Below are 20,865 nucleotides of genomic sequence, written 5' to 3'. Positions count from 1 at the left end.
CAAATCTGTCTTAGCAAAAAGTAGCAGCAGTCAGAGAAATAACTTTTCTCTCTCCAGAGTGTTTAGATTTAGACAAGAGAGTCCTAATTACTCTTTTCAGCCTATAGTCTGAAATGCTAAGGGATGATACATGCAAAGCAAAGCAAAAGTCACTGGGAAAGGAGTGAAGAATCTTCAATACACATGCATTTATGAGTGTAAAATCAAAAAAAAAATACTGAGCATGCTCTGCTTAAAATCTCTAGAATGCAAATAAATCATATCAACTAATAAGTTAAACTATAACAGAGAGAGAAATATTTTCTTTACAGATGAAGTGATCAAAGATTGCAAGAGTGAGAATTTTTCTCAGTATTTACCAATTCCGCATATGCAGATTGCAAGTAGATACTAACACCTGGCCAAGAAGGTAATTTCATGTTAGGGCACTGCAGAAGTATTCATGATACTGGAAATATGACAATGCAAGCTGTATTAAATGCTTCAGTTACAAAACTATTGCCTAGAGCAGCTTATAGAAAGATCAATGTATACTATACACAGTTCTAAAAAAGAAGGTGGTATTGCACTGATATAATTAAACTGAAGCAATTTTGTACATAAGAATGATGCACTGATTTAAAATTGACTTATTTATTATTCTTACTTCACAACAGTGCCATATCTATGGGTAAAGTAGGCTTCGGTCTTAAGTAGATGTCTGAACTATCAGTCTCATAGGATTAACAATTTTAAATTAAGAAAGAAGTTGCAAGAAAAAGGTAATTTCATGCTTCGAAAAGAACTTTCATTGATTTCAAAAGTTTGGATCCCAGAACCATCAGTTCAGAATCTTATCCAAATAACGATGTCATCAATGCTCCGCCAGGGGAAATTTAAGTTGGATATCAGGAGAAAATTCTTTACAAAGAGAGTAATCAGGCATTGGAATGGGCTGTCCAGAGAGGTGGTGGATTCACCATCCCTGGAGATTTTTAAACGCAGATTGGACGTGGCACTGAGTGCCATGATCTAGTAAATGGACTGGATTTGGACCAAGGGTTGGACTCGATGATCTCAGAGGTCTTTTCCAACCCAATCGATTCTATGATTTTAAAGCAGCTTTCAATTAGGTTAAATAAAGAAAATAGAAGCTGATAAAGAAAGTTCAGTAAGAGTTTCTATTAGGATGTGATACACATGACCGAGTTAATAGGCAATTAGTGAGAGTTTTGTGCTGCTTAGTATGTTACTGTGAAAAGTCAGCACAAAAATAATATTATAAAAGAGTGGGTCTATAACTTCTACTCCTTCTCATTGAAAAAGGACATATTTTGCATCAGTCATACTCGGTAACATTTGCTCTGGGCTGCAACAACATTTGTTTTTCTTATAAAATGTTTCATCTGCCTAAATTCAAAAAATCCTTTTCCAGATTTCTTAGCTCAAATGAGCATACAAACAAGGTAAGCATTCAGGGAACATTTTTTATGTTTAAACTCTCTCAATCAATAGTGCTGTAACTTAAGTCTCATCTAAGCCATAACAAGGTCCTAAGAAAGCTAAATTATATATGGAGCAAAAGAGAAGAAATAAAAATTAGATCAGGCCTTTGATATTAAACTAGCCAATTGACAAGGAGCATAAAAACTAAGCTCTAATATTTCTTCTAAGGGTCCAAGAACTTCAAAGTTTTCTCAAATAGTTAAAGATCATTACAAACTAAAAAAAATCTAAAATACTGCAGTGCAAGGAACAGTACATACTCTTACAGACTTCAGTGTTTCCAGTTTATATAAGCATTCTTGCTACTAGAATCTCAGATAAAGTTTGAAGAGTTAAGAGAAAAAAAAAGAAAGGTCATTATTATTGAAGATAATACTTATTCTTAAAATGCTGTAACACAAATGTAGTATAACCTGATCTCAACCCATACTGAATAATTATAGATTTAGCTTCTTTTAGCATCTTCTAATTTAATGCTTAATAACTTCTATTGTCTCCTGCATCTATTATAACTGGGAATGTGTTAGGAAGTAACAACTAAACTTTTTATTATAGCATCTCACAGAATCTCTTTCCATCTCTACTCCAGACTTTTCACTTTCACCAGCCCCTGATCTTTCAAACAGCAGACTTACCGATCTTACCAGCACGGTCCCACCCTCCTCCCCCCTCCCTAAAATAGAGCTTGAGGAGGTGGTGGAAGCGACAGAAAAGGGCTTGGGGGAACCTGCCTGCATGGGGGTACAGGGAGCTGGCAAGAGGGCTGTTCTCGCTTTAACTTCTGTTCTACCACAGATGTCTGCAAAACTTTTCTTGCAGTTGCACTCTAGTCTTTGAGTCTCTCTGTCTGTTCTCGTAGTTCGATGTCGAATCGGGAACGGGGAGGGGGCTGACGGCAGCAGCGATAGACAAGGCTGCACGGGAGCGGGCTGGTTCGTGGTTCCTTCCCCCCTCCCCGTTCCTTCTCACCGAGACCGTTTCTTGCCGGGTTCGGGGGAGGGGGGGGAATGGCGGTTCTCGGCGGCTCGGGGTCGGTGTCGCGCGGTGATGATGTCGATCAGGCTGCGACGGTGGTCGCGGCGGCGGCGATCGTGTTCGTAGACGGGCGAGCGGCGTCGGGCGCGGGGTTAGCAGTGGCAGTGCCGGCAGCGGCTGGCAGAGGGGTTCGCGGCAGCGGCGCCGGAGGGGCTCCGTCAGTTCGGGACTCTCGGCCGGGGCTCGGCGCGGGTGGGGGAGCAGCGGGGGGAGCGGCTCCACGCAGCAGCAGGACGGCGCCGGGCACGGCTTTAGGCGGCGGAACGGCAGCAACCCCAGAAGCAGCGGCGGGAAAAGGGGCGGCGGGCGGGGTGGTGGAGAGCTCGCCGTGAGGGAAGGCGCAGCTGGCAGTAGCCTCCCTAATGTCCTGCACTTTGGAATTCTCCGGGGCTAAGGATGAACTGCTGTTGGGGCCGCTGGCTGACGGTCGGGCAGAAGCCTGCACTTTGAAACTCGCCGGCAGCACGGTCGTTAACATAATGAATAAAAGTTGATAAAATGACTCGTTTTCTTTGCTTTCAGTTTCGCTGCTTGCTAACGCAGCATAGGCTAAAGCTGTATCTTGCCTCTCAGTCCTTAGAAATTGCTCTGTTTCAGTCAGCAGCTGCCACAATGTAAAATAACGAGCTGCTTCGTCAAGTCTTTTTGTGATTTTTTCCCCTAACAGTTCCTTAATAGCATCCCAAATGGATACCTCAAAGGCAGCTTTAACTGTGGGGATTAGTAACTCTTTAAGAGCTTTTTCATCATAATTAGAATCTCTCTCAGAGAGAATAAAATAAAGGAGCGTTGGCACTGCCTCTTTCTGCAGACCCCGATTCTCCTTTCTTCAGCCGACTCACCTGATCAGGGCAAGATTTCTTTTTCTCCATGCGCATGGCTTTGTTCCGTAGCGCCGGGGGTCACGCCACCTGTAAACGGCTGCTTCTCCCACGTCCTTCTATTTGCCTTATGTCCCTCAGAACTCGAAGAAGAGGATGTCCCGTCCCTGTTTCGGGCACCAGTTATCGATGGGGAGGCATGAACATAATGCTCACAGGTCATTATGGTCGGCAATATGTCAATTTATTATTTAAATCAGTTAACTTTTATATAGTTTAGTTTGTTTAGGGCACATGCTTATAATAAGATGATTGGATAGCTCAGTCTGTGCACGCGTCTCATGTCCCCAGTTCATTGGACCTGATGTTCTGTCCACGCGATCTGAAATCATCCTTGGCATAGAAACCTCTTTCTACTTAATCTGCTTTTAGAGTTTTACTAAATTTGCAGGTGTTTCATTATCTTCAGTTTCTCAAGGTTTTCTTTCTATAAACATATTATGTTCTCAAACCTTATAATTAGACACACAGCTAACAAGTATAAGCATCACATATTTTCACACAGTCTATAAGTATAAACAATACACGCTTGCCACTTCCATGGCAAGCAAGGCCTACAGAGTGCAGGAAAAACTGTTCACAGAAATCTCTGTGTCCGGCAACAATAATACCATATCTAATGCCAACCAATTTTGTAAAGTCATTTTTGACACTTGTTGGACTTGCAAGTTAAGCTCTGAATGCATACCTGGTCCAATTACTGAAGGCATGTAAGTACCACGTAATATTTTCCAAGGTTCATTGGTGTCGGGTGATAACTATAGAAATTGCAAAAAGTGTATTAAACCCCAAAGCTACCTTTTGCCCCACCATATAATAATCATAAAATCATTGAATCATAAAATCATAGAGTCAGCTGGGTTGGAAGGGACCTCCGAGATCATCAAGTCCAACCCTTGATCCACTACTGCTATGGTTACTAGACCATGGCACTAAGTGCCACATCCAGTCTCTTTCTAAAAATCTCCAGGGACGGAGAATCCACCACTACCCTGAGCAGCCCATTCCAATGCCTGATTATCCTCTTTGTAAAGAATTTCTTCCTAATATCTAACCTAAACTTCCCCTGGTAGAGCTTAAGACCACGCCCTCTTGTCTTACTGATAGCTGCCTGGGAGAAGAGAACCCCCACCTGGCTACAACCTCCTTTCAGTTAGTTGTAGAGAGTGATGAGGTCTCCCCTGAGCTTCCTCTTCTCCAGGCTGAACAACCCCAGCTCCCTCAGCCTCTCCTCATACGACTTGTGCTTGAGTCCCTTCACCAGCCTTGTTGCCTTCCTCTGGACCTGCTCCAGCACCTCAATATCTTTCCTGAACTGAGGGGCCCAGAAATGGACACAGTACTCCAGGTGTGGCCTCACCAGCGCTGAGTACAGGAGAAGAATCACTTCCCTGGACCTGTTGGCCACACTGTTCCTGATACAGGCCAGCATGCCATTGGCCTTCTTGGCCACCTGGGCACACTGCTGGCTCATGTTCACCTTCTTGTCAATCCAAACTCCCAGGTCCCTCTGTGTCTGGCTGCTCTCCAGCCACTCTGTCCCCAGTCTGTAGCGCTGCATGGGGTTGTTGTAGCCAAAGTGCAGGACCCGGCACTTGGCCTTGTTGAACCTCATCCCGTTGGAATCAGCCCAACTCTCCAACCTATCCAGGTCCCTCTGCAGAGCCCTCCTGCCTTCCAGCTGATCAACACTCCCCGCCAACTTAGTGTCATCTGCAAATTTGCTGATGATGGACTCAATCCCCTCATCCAGATCATCAGTAAAGATATTAAACAGAATTGGGCCCGACACTGATCCCTGGGGGACACCACTAGTGACCGGTCGCCAACTGGATGCAGCACCGTTCACCACCACTCTCTGGGCTCGGCCCTCCAGCCAGTTCCTAACCCAGCACAGAGTGCCCCATCCAAGCTGTGGGCTGCCAGCTTTTTCAGGAGTATGCTGTGGGAGACGGTGTCAAAGGCTTTGCTGAAGTCCAGGTAGACCACATCCACAGCCTTCCCCTCATCCACCAGGTGGGTCACCTGATCATAAAAGGAGATCAGGTTGGTCAGACAGGACCTGCCCTTCCTAAACCCGTGCTGACTGGGTCTGATCCCTTGTCCATCCTGTAGGTGCTGTGTGATTGCACTGAGGATGATCTGCTCCATAACCTTGCCAGGCACTGAGGTCAGGCTGACGGGCCTGTAGTTTCCTGGGTCCTCCTTCCGGCCCTTTTTGTGGATTGGTGTGACATTCGCCAACTTCCAATCATCTGGGACCTCCCCAGTGAGCCAGGACTGTTGATACATGATGGAGAGAGGCTTGACAAGCTCTTCTGCCAGCTCCCTCATCACCCTTGGGTGGATCCCATCTGGTCCCATAGACTTGTGGGGATCCAAGCAGCTCAGTAGGTCACTAACTGTTTCCTTCTGGATTAGAGGGGGGCTGTTCAGATTCTTGTCTCTTTCTACAAGCTCCAGAAGCCAGTTGTCCTCAGGACAACCTGTCTTACTGTTGAAAACTGAGACAAAGAAGGTGTTAAATACCTCAGCCTTTTCCTCATCTTTGATAACTATATTCCCGCCCATATCCAGTAAAGAATGGAGGTTTTCCTTGCCCCTCCTTTTGCTATTGATGTATCTGTAGAAGGACTTTTTGTTATCCTTCACAGAGGTGGCGAGATTCAGTTCAAGTTGTGCCTTCGTCCCTCAAATTTTCTTTCTACACGACCTAACTATATTCCTAAACTCTTCCTGAGTAGCCAGCCCTTTTTTCCATAATCGGTAGGCTCTCTTCTTTACCCTAATTTCTTTCAAAATCTCCCTGTTCAGATAGACCGGTTGTCTTCCCCGCTGGCTCGCCTTTCGGCACAGTGGGACAGCCTGCTCCTGTCCTTTTAAAACTTGCTTCTTGAAGTACGTCCATCCCTCCTGGACCCCTTTGTTTTCAAGGGCTGTTTCCCAGGGTACACTCTGAACTAGTCTTCTGAATAGGCCGAAATCTGCCCTCTGGAAGTCCAACCTAGAGGTTTTATTGACAGCCCTCCTTACATCCCTGAGTATTGAAAAATCTATTATTTCATGATCACTGTGTCCCAGACGTCCACCAACCACCACATCTCCCACCAGCCCCTCTCTGTTTGTGAACAGGAGGTCTAGTGGGGCTCCATCCCTGGTAGGCTCATTTACCAGCTGGAGCAGGAAATTATCCTCTATACACTCTAGGAATCTCCTAGACTGCCTCTTCTCTGCTGTGTGGAGTTCCCAGCAGACATCTGGCAGGTTAAAGTCACCCACGAGAACAAGGGCTGGTGATTTTGAGACATCTGTCATCTGCTTGTAGAACAATTCATCACCCTCATCATCCTGATTGGGTGGTCTGTAACAGACTCCCACCAGGATATCAGCCTTGTTGGCCTTCCCCCTGATTCTGATCCACAGGCACTCAACCTTATTGTTACCGACTTCAACTTCTACAGAGTTAAGAGACTCTCTAACATATAGAGCTACCCCTCCACCTCTCCTACCCTTCCTGTCCCTTCTGAAGAGCTTGTAGCCATCCATGGCAGCACTCCAGTCATGCGAGTCATCCCACCACGTTTCCGTGATAGCGACTACATCATACCTTTCCTGCTGCACGATGGCTTCCAGCTCCTCTTGTTTGTTACCCATGCTGCATGCATTGGTGTACATGCACTTCAGCTGGGCTGCTGATTTGGCTCTTAACTTGGGCTGTTCATCCTTGGGCTCCTTTCTGGAGATAACACTTTAGAGTTGAACTTGATGATCCTTGTGGGTCCCTTCCAACTCAGAATATTCTGTGACTCTGTAACTTCTGTGACTTGCTCCATTTACTCCAATGATTTTAACTCTTTGCCATACAGGAAGTACACCCAGCTTCTTGGCATCCCACTGCATTAATATTGACTGGATTTCAGTCTGATTTACGGCCAAACTTCAATATCTTGGTAGCTGTACATAGCACGGTTTAGTAGCAGTTTGCTGACCCTGGCAATCATTTGTGGTTTCAGTTTTAATTAAGGATTGACATGCTACTTCCTCCTCATCAGATGTCAATGCAAACATTATGTTTTCCTCTTTATCAGAACAACAGACTCGTTCACCGTCTCTCAACTCCTCCACTGAACAAAAAAGGTCTGAGTTACAAGACTGTATTTCTGAGAATGTTACGGGTTTTATATCCTGCAATTCTTCTGTTACACCCCAGTCCAGAAGCTCCATGCTTTTACCAGTTGTACAACTTAATATTCTCATCTCATGTCTAGGCTTCGCAAACGAAGATTTGGGGAGGGCTCTACCCACGTTTGTTACAAGCGCGCTGGTGGATAAAGAGGCCAATTCGAGATAGGCACGTCCGGTTTCAAAAGGCACAGCAGAAAGACTCCTTAGGTGGTATATTCTGCAAGGCACGATTCTGCGTTGTCTTTTCTCCTCGAGAGTGATCCTGCATGCTTTCTCAAAAGTATCAGCAGCGTTAAAGATAGTGTGTCTCCAGACCTCCCGATTGGAGGCCAGAGTAGACCAGTTATGTTGATCAATATGGCCAAGGCTCAGATGTTGCTTCAGATGTTGTATCTCCTCTTCAGGGCTCCTCTCTTGTGGCAGCCAATGGCAAGTTCACCATAAAGCAAGATCTTAGGGAGGCAGTGGTCCTTCATCCTGGAGACGTGTCCTGCCCAGCGCAGCTGTGTTCTCAGCAACATGGCCTCAATGCTTGTGATTGCTGCTCATTCTAGAACAGATGTATTAGTCACATAATCAGACCAGTGGATGTTTAGGATTGTTTGGAGGCAGCGTTGATGGAAACGTTCTAGGAGTCGCAGGTGGTGGTGGTAGATGACCCATGATTCAGATCCATATAAAACAGTAGACAGCACAATGGCTCTGTAAACACTGATCTTTGTACTTTTCTTCAAGTGTTTATTTTGCCAAACTCTTTTATGGAGTCTTCCGAAGGCACTATAAGCCTTTGCTAACCTGTTGTCTATCTCTCTGTCAATCTTACCATCCGAGGAGATGAGGCTGCCGAGGTAATTAAACTGTTGGACTGATTTGAGCTCTGATTGGCCAATGGTGATATGGGGATGAAGGAAGACTTCCTGAAGTGCAGGTTGATAGAGAACTTCAGTCTTCTTTAAGCTGACTTCCAGCCCAAAGAGCTCAGCAGCGTCTGCAAAGCAGGATGTTAAATGCTGCAGAGCTGCTTCTGTGTGAGCGACAAGGGTGGCGTCATCAGCATAAAGCAGCTCCCAGACAAGATAATTTAAGGTTTTAGTATGGGCCTTCAGTCGCCGAAGGTTGAATAGGCTTCCATCAGTACGATATCGAATGTAGATACCGTCCTGATCATCAAGGTCTGCCGTGGCCCTTTGGAGCATCATGCTGAAAAAGACTGCGAATAGGGTTGGTGCAAGAATGCAGCCTTGTTTCACATCATTGGTTATTAGAAAGGGCTCAGAAAGTGCGTCGCCATATCTGACTTGGCCGTGCTGATCCTCATGGAGTGAGATGATCATTTTAAGGAACTTGGGGGGACAACCTAAACGTTCCAAAATCTGCCATAGACCTTTTCTGCTCACAGTATCGAAAGCCTTGGTGAGGTCAACAAAGGTTACATAGAGACCTTTGTTCTGTTCCCTGCACTTCTCTTGCAGTTGTCTGAGAACAAATACCATGTCTGTGGTACTCCTGTTGGCTCTGAAACCACATTGGCTTTCGGGTAGAATTCCTTCTGCTATAGTGGGTATTAGTCTGTTCAAGAGTATTCTTGCCAGGATTTTGCCAGCAATGGAGAGCAGGTACTATGGTATTACTGGTACCTTAATATTAGACTTCAAGAGATTTCACCCACATGAACCCTTGCAAAGTCTTTGATTCTTTGATACCTTGAGCTCATGTCCGGAGAAAAACTACACATTTTTGTCTAAGTGATTTCTTTTAATTTGGTTAGAATATAGGCATTTTGGCAAAAAGGGTTTAACAGAAATAACATGCAACTTCCCAAAAGCATTACAACAGATTGCTGAGACTAGCAAGCATTGCTATAGTAAGGGAACCTTTGTTACACCCAGCAAACACGAACTCCGTACAATTTAGGTGAAATACCCATAACTTAAATGAAATACAGAAAATGGGTGTTTAAGTTGTCCACAGAAGTAAAGGAAGAGAGATTAAGAGAAGAAAGAATAAAGAGAGAAAGAGAGGAAACAGACATATTTTCCATTCTGGAGGTCACATGTTGACAGGTCAAGGAGGGCAGAGGCTAAGGGAAGATAGAGGCCTCGTGCATGTCTGTTTATACTCTGGCTATTGTGGCCACTCCCTCTAGGCAGGGCTTTGGGTTTACTGACTACTCCCTGTTCCCCTAGCCAAAGTGAGGGGTGCCACAGCCAACCAGAGGCTCCAGGGGGCGTGGTGTGGGCAGGTCACCAGGTGGCCTTATTTATTGACAGCTCAGCCACATGGCTTTCCCTTCCATGTGCTCTTCGTGGGCGCAGCCATGTTGGCTACAGGCCTAGGCCTAGCCCTTCTCTCCCCCCCAGACAACATGGTTTATTTGACCCATCAATCAAACAATCCGGTGAGATACGAATCTGGTCTCTGACATCTTCCCGTAAGATTTCCTCTTTCATGTGCATTCCAAAGCTCTGCCTGAAGCTTCCTAACACGATCGCACTCAGCAGCAAGCAGCCTCTCCGCCTGCATTTTCCCCTCCTTTTCCTCATTTAACTGATAGTACAATTCTTTCAGCAAATCTTGTAAAGATAGTATTATTTCATCTCCAGATTTCTGAGTAACCAATTGCTCATTATCCCAATTATCTTATGCCAACTCTACCCCAGGGGTAGAGGGCAGCTAACAAATTTTTCAAGGAAGGACAACAAAATATTTTCTTTACACTGGCTATTTTCTCCAAGAAGTTCCCACAGAGGGAATCACTATTTCCCTCAGAGGGAATTCGTGGCAAAATTTCCAAAAGTTCCCACACAACCTCCCTCAGAGGGAAGCTGTGGCAAAGTTTCCAAAAGTTCCTATAGGAGGAACTACAAGATTCCCTTTAGACAGATATGTACTATTGTCAAAGGTACTTCGAGTCAGAGAACATAACCCTGCTTGCTGCACCAAAATAATGTTATCATCTGATTATTAAGAGATGCCTCTGCCCAAATTAAGGTGCAAACAAGACCATATGCTGAAGTCAATACTACAGATTGTGAGGTAGAGGGAAATAGGAAAAAGAGAGAAAGGGAGAGAGAAAGAGAGTGAGAGAACGACAGATTAAGTAGAAAGATATCACCACCCGATGGATCCCGTGATGTCCCACTGATCCTTCTTCACCCTGGTCTTCTCAGTGGTAGGGGTGCCGGAGTTGTTCTTCTGGGGTACCACCTTTAAACAGTCCAAGTTCCGCGTATCCAGAGGGCATAGATGCCGTTCCCATACCTTGTTTATAAGCAGTTGCTTCCTTTCCCACAGTCTGCCACAGTGGGAATTTTTGTTCAGATGCTAACCAAAGCTCAGCTCTGCTAGGCCTGGAATTAGCACCTTCCTGTTGTAAATGTCCTTGCTTATCTCGAGTTCCCACTGTGGTGGCTTATGGCAAGTTCCTTCTGTGGCTTTGACACTGTTTTGAGACAGTCAGTTGTGCTCTTTAAGTCATTACAACACTGATCACACAACAAGCGCAAATAGGAAATCCCAGTCATACCGGAATCTTGGACATGATCATGGATTGGCTAGAAGGCAAAGATTTTGGTATGTCACCAGAGGAGGAGGTGACACATGATGAAGAGGCCACACTATATAATAAATTACCAGAAAGTGAGAAGCAATATGCCAGGTTTACTGATGGATCCTGCCATATTGTAGGAAAGCATCAGAGATGGAAAGTGGCTGTATGGAGCCTCCGCCAAGCTGCTCTCCATCATCTACCAACAGTCCTGGCTCACTGGGGAGGTCCCAGATGATTGGAAAAAAGGGCTGGCTACTCAGGAAGAGTTTAGGAATATAGTTAGGTCGTGTAGAAAGAAAATTAGAGGGACGAAGGCACAACTTGAACTGAATCTCGCCACCTCTGTGAAGGATAACAAAAAGTCCTTCTACAGATACATCAATAGCAAAAGGAGGGGCAAAGAAAACCTCCATTCTTTACTGGATATGGGCGGGAATATAGTTATCAAAGATGAGGAAAAGGCTGAGGTATTTAACACCTTCTTTGTCTCAGTTTTCAACAGTAAGACAGGTTGTCCTGAGGACAACTGGCTTCTGGAGCTTGTAGAAAGAGACAAGAATCTGAACAGCCCCCCTCTAATCCAGAAGGAAACAGTTAGTGACCTACTGAGCTGCTTGGATCCCCACAAGTCTATGGGACCAGATGGGATCCACCCAAGGGTGATGAGGGAGCTGGCAGAAGAGCTTGTCAAGCCTCTCTCCATCATGTATCAACAGTCCTGGCTCACTGGGGAGGTCCCAGATGATTGGAAGTTGGCGAATGTCACACCAATCCACAAAAAGGGCCGGAAGGAGGACCCAGGAAACTACAGGCCCGTCAGCCTGACCTCAGTGCCTGGCAAGGTTATGGAGCAGATCATCCTCAGTGCAATCACACAGCACCTACAGGATGGACAAGGGATCAGACCCAGTCAGCACGGGTTTAGGAAGGGCAGGTCCTGTCTGACCAACTGTAGGGGCGGGCCAAAGGTGGCACAGAGGATGTGCCAGGTACAGAGCCCAAGGAGCATGCCCCAGAGTTAGTAAACTGGTTGGTTAAGAAAGTCACATGATCTGTAAGGATAAAAGGGCGCGCGAGTTCGAATAAAATCTCTTTGTCTCACCACCGCACGAGGAGCATCACTTATTCCTTGTTATACAAGGGTCACATGCTACATATGGCGCTCGAACGGGACAATTTTAGCTTATATTAAGCGAGATATTTCATCCTGAATCAGGAGATTAGCCGGTGACTCCAGGATCGTCTCGATTTTTCGGAGATGGGAGTCTTTACCGCAAAAAACCTTGACGTCAGTAAACCCCGTGGTCTTAGTGGCATCTAAGAGACGGATAGTTAGTTAGCGAGCTCAAAAAAGATTAGGTAGTGCACGGAAGAAGAGAAGAAAGAGTTAAGGAAGAAGCCGAGAGGTCAGAGCAGGCAGCCGGAGAGTGCGGAGAGGGTCCATGCAACATCAAAAGCGGTGAGTCTGTCTGGAGCGAACCCGCACGTCTAAGACTGATCCCTGGGCGAGACGTGGCTGCAGCTCGGAGCCCCGAGCTGCGGAGCACCTTAAGATCGTCAGGGAAAAGCCTGTTGATTCCCTAAGTGTCGGTCGTTTGGTAAAAGCGGTATTCCGCTACCGACTGCTGCTGGATCACGTGCGAGAAGCTTTCGCTGCCGCCCGTACCATCCCAGCCCCACCGCGCGACCCCCGCATTGCCTTTCTGCCTAGCGGAAAGCGCAGAACTCCGTGCCCGCTGCACCGCCGGCCGGCACCTAGTGCCTGTTGCCTAGCAACTACTAAACCCGTAGTTTGAAAGTACCCGAGAAGCGGCCGAGCCAAGCACGTGTGCTGGCCGCCCCTGCGCCGTCTTGCGCACCGGAGGAGACTGGCCACCTCCTGCGGACCCCTGCCTGTTTGTGAGAACAGTGTAGACCCTTCAAGTTGAGGAAAAACCTTTCAGAAACCGCGGAAACCCCAAAAGAACCTTCTGCCGCTTTTCGCCGCTTTTCGCCGCCAACCCGGCGCCTCGCGGCGCCCGCCGAGCCGCGCGCGCCGGGGACGCCCCGCGTCTGCGGACGCCGCCCCGCGCGGCCCCGGCCCGGGCGCTAGGACCGCACGGCCCCGAGCACGCCGCCGGAGCCGCCCCCGCGGGTCCTAGCCCCTCCGCCGCCGCCGCCGCTGTCCCGAGCCCGCAGTTGCAGCCGCACCGGGACACCAGCCACCAGCGCCGGAACCCCACGGCCTGCCATCGCCGAACCAGCATCTGCCGAGCCTGCCCCCGCGCCGGGACCTGCCCCGAGCTGCAGCCGCCTCCAGCCGTGCGCAGAACCGCCCACGCCGCCGGAGCAGCACCCCCCTCGCCGCAGCCGACACAGCCCGGACCTCCCAAAAGCCGCAAAAAAAAAAGACTGCAGTTAGCCCAATCTGCTACAAAAGGACTCAAAACGTGTGCTCCCAGCCGCTCGAAATAAGGTAACATAAGACACCTGTTTCCATAGAAACCTCTGATACATTGAAACAAAACTCAGACTCTAGGGTTTTGCTAAACTTTGCAACATAAAGCAGTTTTACTCTGATAAACTCTGCCTGCACGAGGCACACAGAGAAAGACAAACAACCCACACCACACCCCCCCACACACTGCTGAAAGTAAGCACAGCACAACATGATAACACAAACTCAGGGATCATACCGGGAGACACGTGAGCCACGCAAAACAAGTCGCTGGGAAGAGACAGACACTGCCATGCGAACTTCTGACCCCCGGGTCCACACAAGGCAGTCCTGTTACAGTGATGGGGAGAGTAAATTAATGTATTCATCCCCTTTCGCTGCAAATGATCAGCGACCACGTGGCCAGCCATGGCCGCAGCCATTTTCCTCCCCCACACAAACTGTACTCCAACCTTTCTTTTCCGGCCGAGAGCCCAGCCCCGCCCCCCACTCGCCACCTGCACTGACCACCATCCCCCCACAAGGAACCGGTTTTGCCGAAACCAAAAGGGGGGAGGGATGGGACGAATGGAGGGAGGGAGAGAAGGAAGGGGAGGAGGGGGAGAAAGAGCTAAACATAGTTCCAACGGGAGGGATCAATAGGGCACAGGGGAAAATTTCAGCTAACATGTGGGAACAATGTCTGGACGAGGCAATACGAAAGGAAAACCTGAATATTATTTAGGCTTTCCCAGGCGATATGAGCCTAAGCCAGCCCCCTCAGAGTCAGGCCTTGTATGAGGCCGCAGAATTCCTGAGGCAATTGATAAGTGGTTCTGGTCTGTCCTTAACCAATATATTAAAATATTTGGAGGCATTAAGTCACATCTACCCACTCACTACATCTGACTGGAAAGAACTGATAAAACTAGTTCTCAGTGACACCCAATATACAGTCTGGTTAGCTGATTTCCAGAAAAATTGTTCTATTTATAGGAAATACCTACAGGCAGACACCACGGCACACCAGTCAAGCGGGAAAGCAAATTATAATTTAGATTCACAATCAAAATACCATAAAGAGATAGCCAGGCAAGCCCTAAAGGCTATGGAAAACATTATCACTGCAGATCAAAATGATTATCTGTCCAACAGTGGAGAGTTACAAAGTTATACTGAGTTGAATTTAAGATGTTTGGACCAGCTACAGTCGACTTTAAATAAGCAAATTGAATACAATGAAGCCAGAGAGATGCTGTACAAGCATTTGGCTTTTGAAAGAGAAAATGCAAGAGCTTTGCAGAGCTCTCCTGCAAGAGAGAACTGTGACTTTACTGAGCTAGTGCAACCCTACCAAAAGGCTAGCTCTGAGAAGCAGCTACCTGCCTCTCTAGCTGCAGCTTTAGATGCCCAGGTAAAAATACACAAGGAAGTCAGACACACAACTAGTTGTTTTAGTTGTGGAAAAGTGAATCACTATCAGGAGAGTTGTCCCTGGAAACCCCTAATTGCAACATTCCATAAACACCCTAGCAGCAGAGAAATGACTCAGTTGTACCAAGGGTGCCGTACGCAAAACAAAAGATATGCTACAAGTATTGTATTGCTTGTAATAGCATTGCTAGCTGTACTCTTTTTTAGCACTACTGTTCATGTGCAAAAGAGAAAACTACTTAAGGCAAGCCACACACCAATAACCAGCCCCCAAAATAACCATGTACCCTGTACCCCAAAGAAGGGTGACAGGTGGAAACATTACAGATGCTAACAGCGGAACACGCAGTCAAAACACATGCAGAAGCCTTGCAGATTGGACTGCCTCTATTTAAAGGGTTTCTAGCAAATTTGTCACAAGTGGTAACTGATTCAAAAAAATGTTCTTTTACCATTCTCTGTCACCCTGAGGATGCCCAGAAACCCCTCTTTCCCATCATGGTTTTAAGCAGTGCACAAACTATTCAAACTCACTGCTGGGCTGTACCTCCTCAGGAGATGCAAAATACCTCGATGAAGTATCAGACAACCATAATACATCATTATGCAGAGGACACATTAATAACCAGCGCCACAAGAAATGAACTGCTAATTGTTCCTGCTGTTTTAACCAAAACTGCCCAAGGTGCAGATCTTCAGTTTGTTTCAGGAAGGATCCAACGACCACAATTCTGGACTTGCCATGGAAAAGACAACACAGCAAAAAAGTTCTACACAAGTGACGCAGCTCGAGGTAAAAAACATTTGTATTTACACGAGTTGCAGAAACCTCAGAAGGCTACCAGTTGCTTAAAACCGGTTTTAGCTATAAACAGAGGGAACCTACAACCTCTCTTTGTGTTGCTAGGGGAGAACTCCAACTTAAAGTCTGACAAATTGTTGATTACAGAGGCAAACCAAAAATTAGAGAATTATACCAAGGTAACAAAGAGCAAACAAATCAGGAGAGATCCTGAAAAGCAAATCTGCCTAGTTTTTGTTTCCAGCAGGTATGAAGCATTGCAGCTTTGTTTCAGTGGGATCAAACTGAGAGAAGCCGCTGTTAGTTCTAAAACAGCTCTTTCAGTCATACCCCACCACCTAAATCTGTGTAAGTTGCTATTGAGTTTGTAAGCTTGTCATTTAGGGCAGAGCACGACTGAGGATCTGAACGGAAGAAATCCTGCCTTTACCAACATTCCAGCTTTGAAAGGACAATTTGGATAGGATGACAGCTGAGGACGCTGGATTTCAAGATGCCCTGGCAAGTTTTGGTGGTGATATTTTAATCCATCTCCTTAAGCACAGATTGTGGCAGAAATCAACAGTTTACCTTTAAAGGCCACACCAGATGCAATACTGAACCAATGAAAGGCCTCAGGGCCTTCACATATGCATCTAGGAAAACACAATATGCTGCAATAGACTTAAAATAAATCCTGCCACGGAACAGTGAGAAAACTACAAGCCATGAACTAAGCTTCTGTATAGTTCTGGACTGATTGTCATTACCTTGGGAAAAATTTAAAACAATCCTTTGATGTTATGATTGTGCTTATTATGCTATGAGGTTGATAATCTGTTTTGAAAGTTAATTTCCTTGAGATATTGTTAACCCTTACCTGTTTTTTGAAATGCGTTCTGGTTGATTCCTGTGAGTTACAAAAGGTATGACTGGTACACAAATGCACGCAAAATCACATCCTGACCTGCCACAGCCAATGACTGACAGAAACTGAAAAGCTGCTAAAGCAGCAATGTTTAACACTATACCCAGAGTTTAAGGCAAGCAATTACCTCATTCATTCTCCATCAGAATACAGGTTCTCTAAGAGACCATTCAAAATAACAATCAATAAAGCTACATCATCAAAGTATGCCACACTGTCAGGAAACCACCCTAGAGAGTTAAATGCAAATGAGGCTTGGCGATCAGAGATATACATTTTGAATTGGACATATTGAAATTGTACATGCAAATAGATATACATTCACAAAACATAACTGCTACTACATTCACTAGACAAAACACAAAGGTGTAAAACACATGAGTTAGTTGCTTAGCAAACCTTTGGTACTCTAAAATGGATTAACATTAAAATTAAGCAGTTACTTCCTATGAAATAGGAAAATTCTCACGTCAAGTATTTCACACTAATCCATAAAACAGTAAAGACACATATTGAAACACGTGCTAAGTTTAAACAAAAGGGGGGAGAACTGGTGTAACCTGTAAGAACATCTGGAAAAAGCTATGTATGTTATCAATTTTTGAGTTGTGACAGTGCTGAAAGAAGCAGGTCTGAAAAGCAGCACGCACCTCAGGCGTTTGTTTCTCCAAAGTTGCTAATCATAGTAAGATTTGATTTCAGGACGATGGATGAGATACCTAGGTTTGTGACATGGAGAGAAAGCTATGCCTAAAAGTTATAGAAAAGAACTCAAGCAAGTTTCTTCCAGGTGTGTAAAACCCTATTCAAATATGTGACCACAGCAGCAGGAACCAGAGCAACGCAGAAGTTTGGAAAAGAGTTATGTTATGTTTTCAAGTTTACATTAGGAAATGACCAATGTGGTGAAAAGCAATCTCTGGAATGTGTGTGTGTGTGTGTTCATGTGTGTGTTCAGTGCGGTGGCCACCGATGTATGATATGAGTGTGTGAATGAAAATGGTTGTGTGATTGGTCAAATAATAAAAACCAAACACCTCACAAATAACATTACCTCAGCCACAGGTCGCTTTTGAGAAATTGTAGTTTGAAATCCCCAGTTATAAAAACCCTCAGATTAAAAAGTTATAAGTTTATAGACAGTTAAGATAAGCCCCAAGTTAATAAAGTAATTATCCAAGTTGCACTACCCTATAGGAATATAAGAAGGTTTTAAAAGGTTTACATTAGAGTTAAGCAACTGAGCAAGCAATGTGCCGGATCACTGCGAAGCTTAGTAGTTTTATAATGTTTTGATTGTTAAAATTGTTGTTTGCATTGTTGTTTGCATTTTTGTTCATACTGTTTTTGTGACTTCTTAATATAATTAAAAGAGGGGATGTGTAGGGGCGGGCCAAAGGTGGCACAGAGGATGTGCCAGGTACAGAGCCCAAGGAGCATGCCCCAGAGTTAGTAAACTGGTTGGTTAAGAAAGTCACATGATCTGTAAGGATAAAAGGGCGCGCGAGTTCGAATAAAATCTCTTTGTCTCACCACCGCACGAGGAGCATCACTTATTCCTTGTTATACAAGGGTCACATGCTACAACCAACCTGATCTCCTTTTATGATCAGGTGACCCACCTGGTGGATGAGGGGAAGGCTGTGGATGTGGTCTACCTGGACTTCAGCAAAGCCTTTGACACCGTCTCCCACAGCATACTCCTGAAAAAGCTGGCAGCCCACAGCTTGGATGGGGCACTCTGTGCTGGGTTAGGAACTGGCTGGAGGGCCGAGCCCAGAGAGTGGTGGTGAACGGTGCTGCATCCAGTTGGCGACCGGTCACTAGTGGTGTCCCCCAGGGATCAGTGTCGGGCCCAATTCTGTTTAATATCTTTACTGATGATCTGGATGAGGGGATTGAGTCCATCATCAGCAAATTTGCAGATGACACTAAGTTGGCGGGGAGTGTTGATCAGCTGGAAGGCAGGAGGGCTCTGCAGAGGGACCTGGATAGGTTGGAGAGTTGGGCTGATTCCAACGGGATGAGGTTCAACAAGGCCAAGTGCTGGGTCCTGCACTTTGGCTACAACAACCCCATGCAGCGCTACAGACTGGGGACAGAGTGGCTGGAGAGCAGCCAGACACAGAGGGACCTGGGAGTTTGGATTGACAAGAAGGTGAACATGAGCCAGCAGTGTGCCCAGGTGGCCAAGAAGGCCAATGGCATGCTGGCCTGTATCAGGAACAGTGTGGCCAACAGGTCCAGGGAAGTGATTCTTCTCCTGTACTCAGCGCTGGTGAGGCCACACCTGGAGTACTGTGTCCATTTCTGGGCCCCTCAGTTCAGGAAAGATATTGAGGTGCTGGAGCAGGTCCAGAGAAGAGCAACAAGGCTGGTGAAGGGACTCAAGCACAAGTCGTATGAGGAGAGGCTGAGGGAGCTGGAGTTGTTCAGCCTGGAGAAGAGGAAGCTCAGGGGAGACCTCATCACTCTCTACAACTAACTGAAAGGTGGTTGTAGCCAGGTGGGGGTTCTCTTCTCCCAGGCAGCTATCAGTAAGACAAGAGGGCGTGGTCTTAAGCTCTACCAGGGGAGGTTTAGGTTAGATATTAGGAAGAAATTCTTTACAGAGAGGATAATCAGGTATTGGAATGGGCTACTCAGGGAAGTGGTGGATTCTCCTTCCCTGGAGGTTTTTAAGATGAGACTGGATGTGGCACTTAGTGCCATGGTCTAGCAACCACAGCAGTAGTGAATCAAGGGTTGGACTTGATGATCTCGGAGGTCCCTTCCAACCCAGATGATTCTATGATTCTATAATTCCTACCACAAGTTGTGGAAACTGATGAAGAAGAATGTGAATTGAATCAGTTTGCAGAGGTGAAAGCTCTCAAGCTGGCTCTTAGACATTGCTGAATGAGAAAAATGGCCAATACTTTACCTTTATACTGTTTCATGGATGGTGGCAAATGCCCTGTGAGGGTGGTTGCAAAGACAGAAGCAGAATAACTGGCAGCCCATAGGTAAACCCATCTGGGCTGCTGCATTGTGGCAAGATATTGCTGTCCAGGTGAGAACTACTTGTAAAGGTGTGTCACATAGATGCTCATGTACCTGAGTCAGGCCACTGAAGAGCATCAGAAAAATCAACAAGTGGATCAGGCTGCTAAGATTGAAGTGGCTCAGGTGGATTTGAATTGGCAACATAAGAGTGAATTATTTCTATCTCAGTGGACGCATGACACCTCAGGCCATTGTTGTGACCCACTCCAGAAAAGGGAGGGTAACCCAGGTTCTTATTAATAAATCCCTTGTGGTGGATTAGAGTGAAACAACACTGAATAATTGGTGTTTGTAAACATATATATGTAGGGTTTATTTTGGAACAATTTTGTTTCTAAAGGTAAACAGGTATGTTGCCGTTTTGCATGTTATCATTCTATAGCAATACAGCAATATTTAAGCATCTCTAGCAATAAAGCAACATTAGAGGATAGCAACATGACACTATTAAAGCATAGCAATATTAAAGCATAGCAACATAGCACTATTATTAGAGCATAGCAATATTAAAGCATTGATAGCAATATCATCTATAGCAATATAGCAGTCATTAGAGCATAAGGATAACACTTACGGAAATGCATAAGGGAGAGAAAGGGAAAGAAAGGATAAAGGTGGAAAGATGCATATAGTCAACCTCCCACTGGATCCAGCAATGAAACTTGGTAGTTGCAGTTTCCATGTCTGTTGGTTGAAGTGGTGTTCTTGATCCGTTGGGGCTAGGGGAAGCTCCCAACAAAATTCAAAGATGTTCTGAGTTATTATACCCTTCTAGCTCAGGTGGGAATGCCCTGTGTCTCCCTGGGGTGGGGAGTTTTACAATGGATAGTGTCACGGGCCATGCCATAAGCCTCTGACATCTCCGAAGACAGTTGCAGCTGCCTATTGTGTTTCAATCATCCTCCATCATGGAGATGTATAGCCCAGGCTAGATGCACAGAATTCATGTAAAGGGAGTGATAAAAGAGTTTTTCTCACCTTTCAGGACTTGCCTGTTTCAGTCTCTGACAGCCATCAAGGAAGAGATGCAACATGTAGATGGGCTTGTGATTGAGGGGTGGACTTAACCATGGACACTATTGTACAGCTTATTTGTTAATGTGAAACCTGCACTTTAATCAACCA

The 20,865-nt window shown here is 45.8% G+C and overlaps 1 protein-coding gene across 1 annotated transcript in view; it reads left to right on the top strand.

Annotated features, from left to right (window-relative positions):
- LOC135405094 (CDC42 small effector protein 2-like) overlaps window positions 1-20,865 on the top strand; it is a 51,226-nt gene that overhangs the window by 16,788 nt on the left and 13,573 nt on the right. The window lies entirely within an intron of this gene.

The sequence above is a fragment of the Pseudopipra pipra genome, chromosome W, assembly GCF_036250125.1.
Source record: "Pseudopipra pipra isolate bDixPip1 chromosome W, bDixPip1.hap1, whole genome shotgun sequence".
NCBI classification, from domain to species: Eukaryota; Metazoa; Chordata; class Aves; order Passeriformes; family Pipridae; genus Pseudopipra; species Pseudopipra pipra.
The sequence above is the reverse complement of the archived record's forward strand: the minus strand, read 5'-3'. Positions and strand labels throughout refer to the sequence as shown.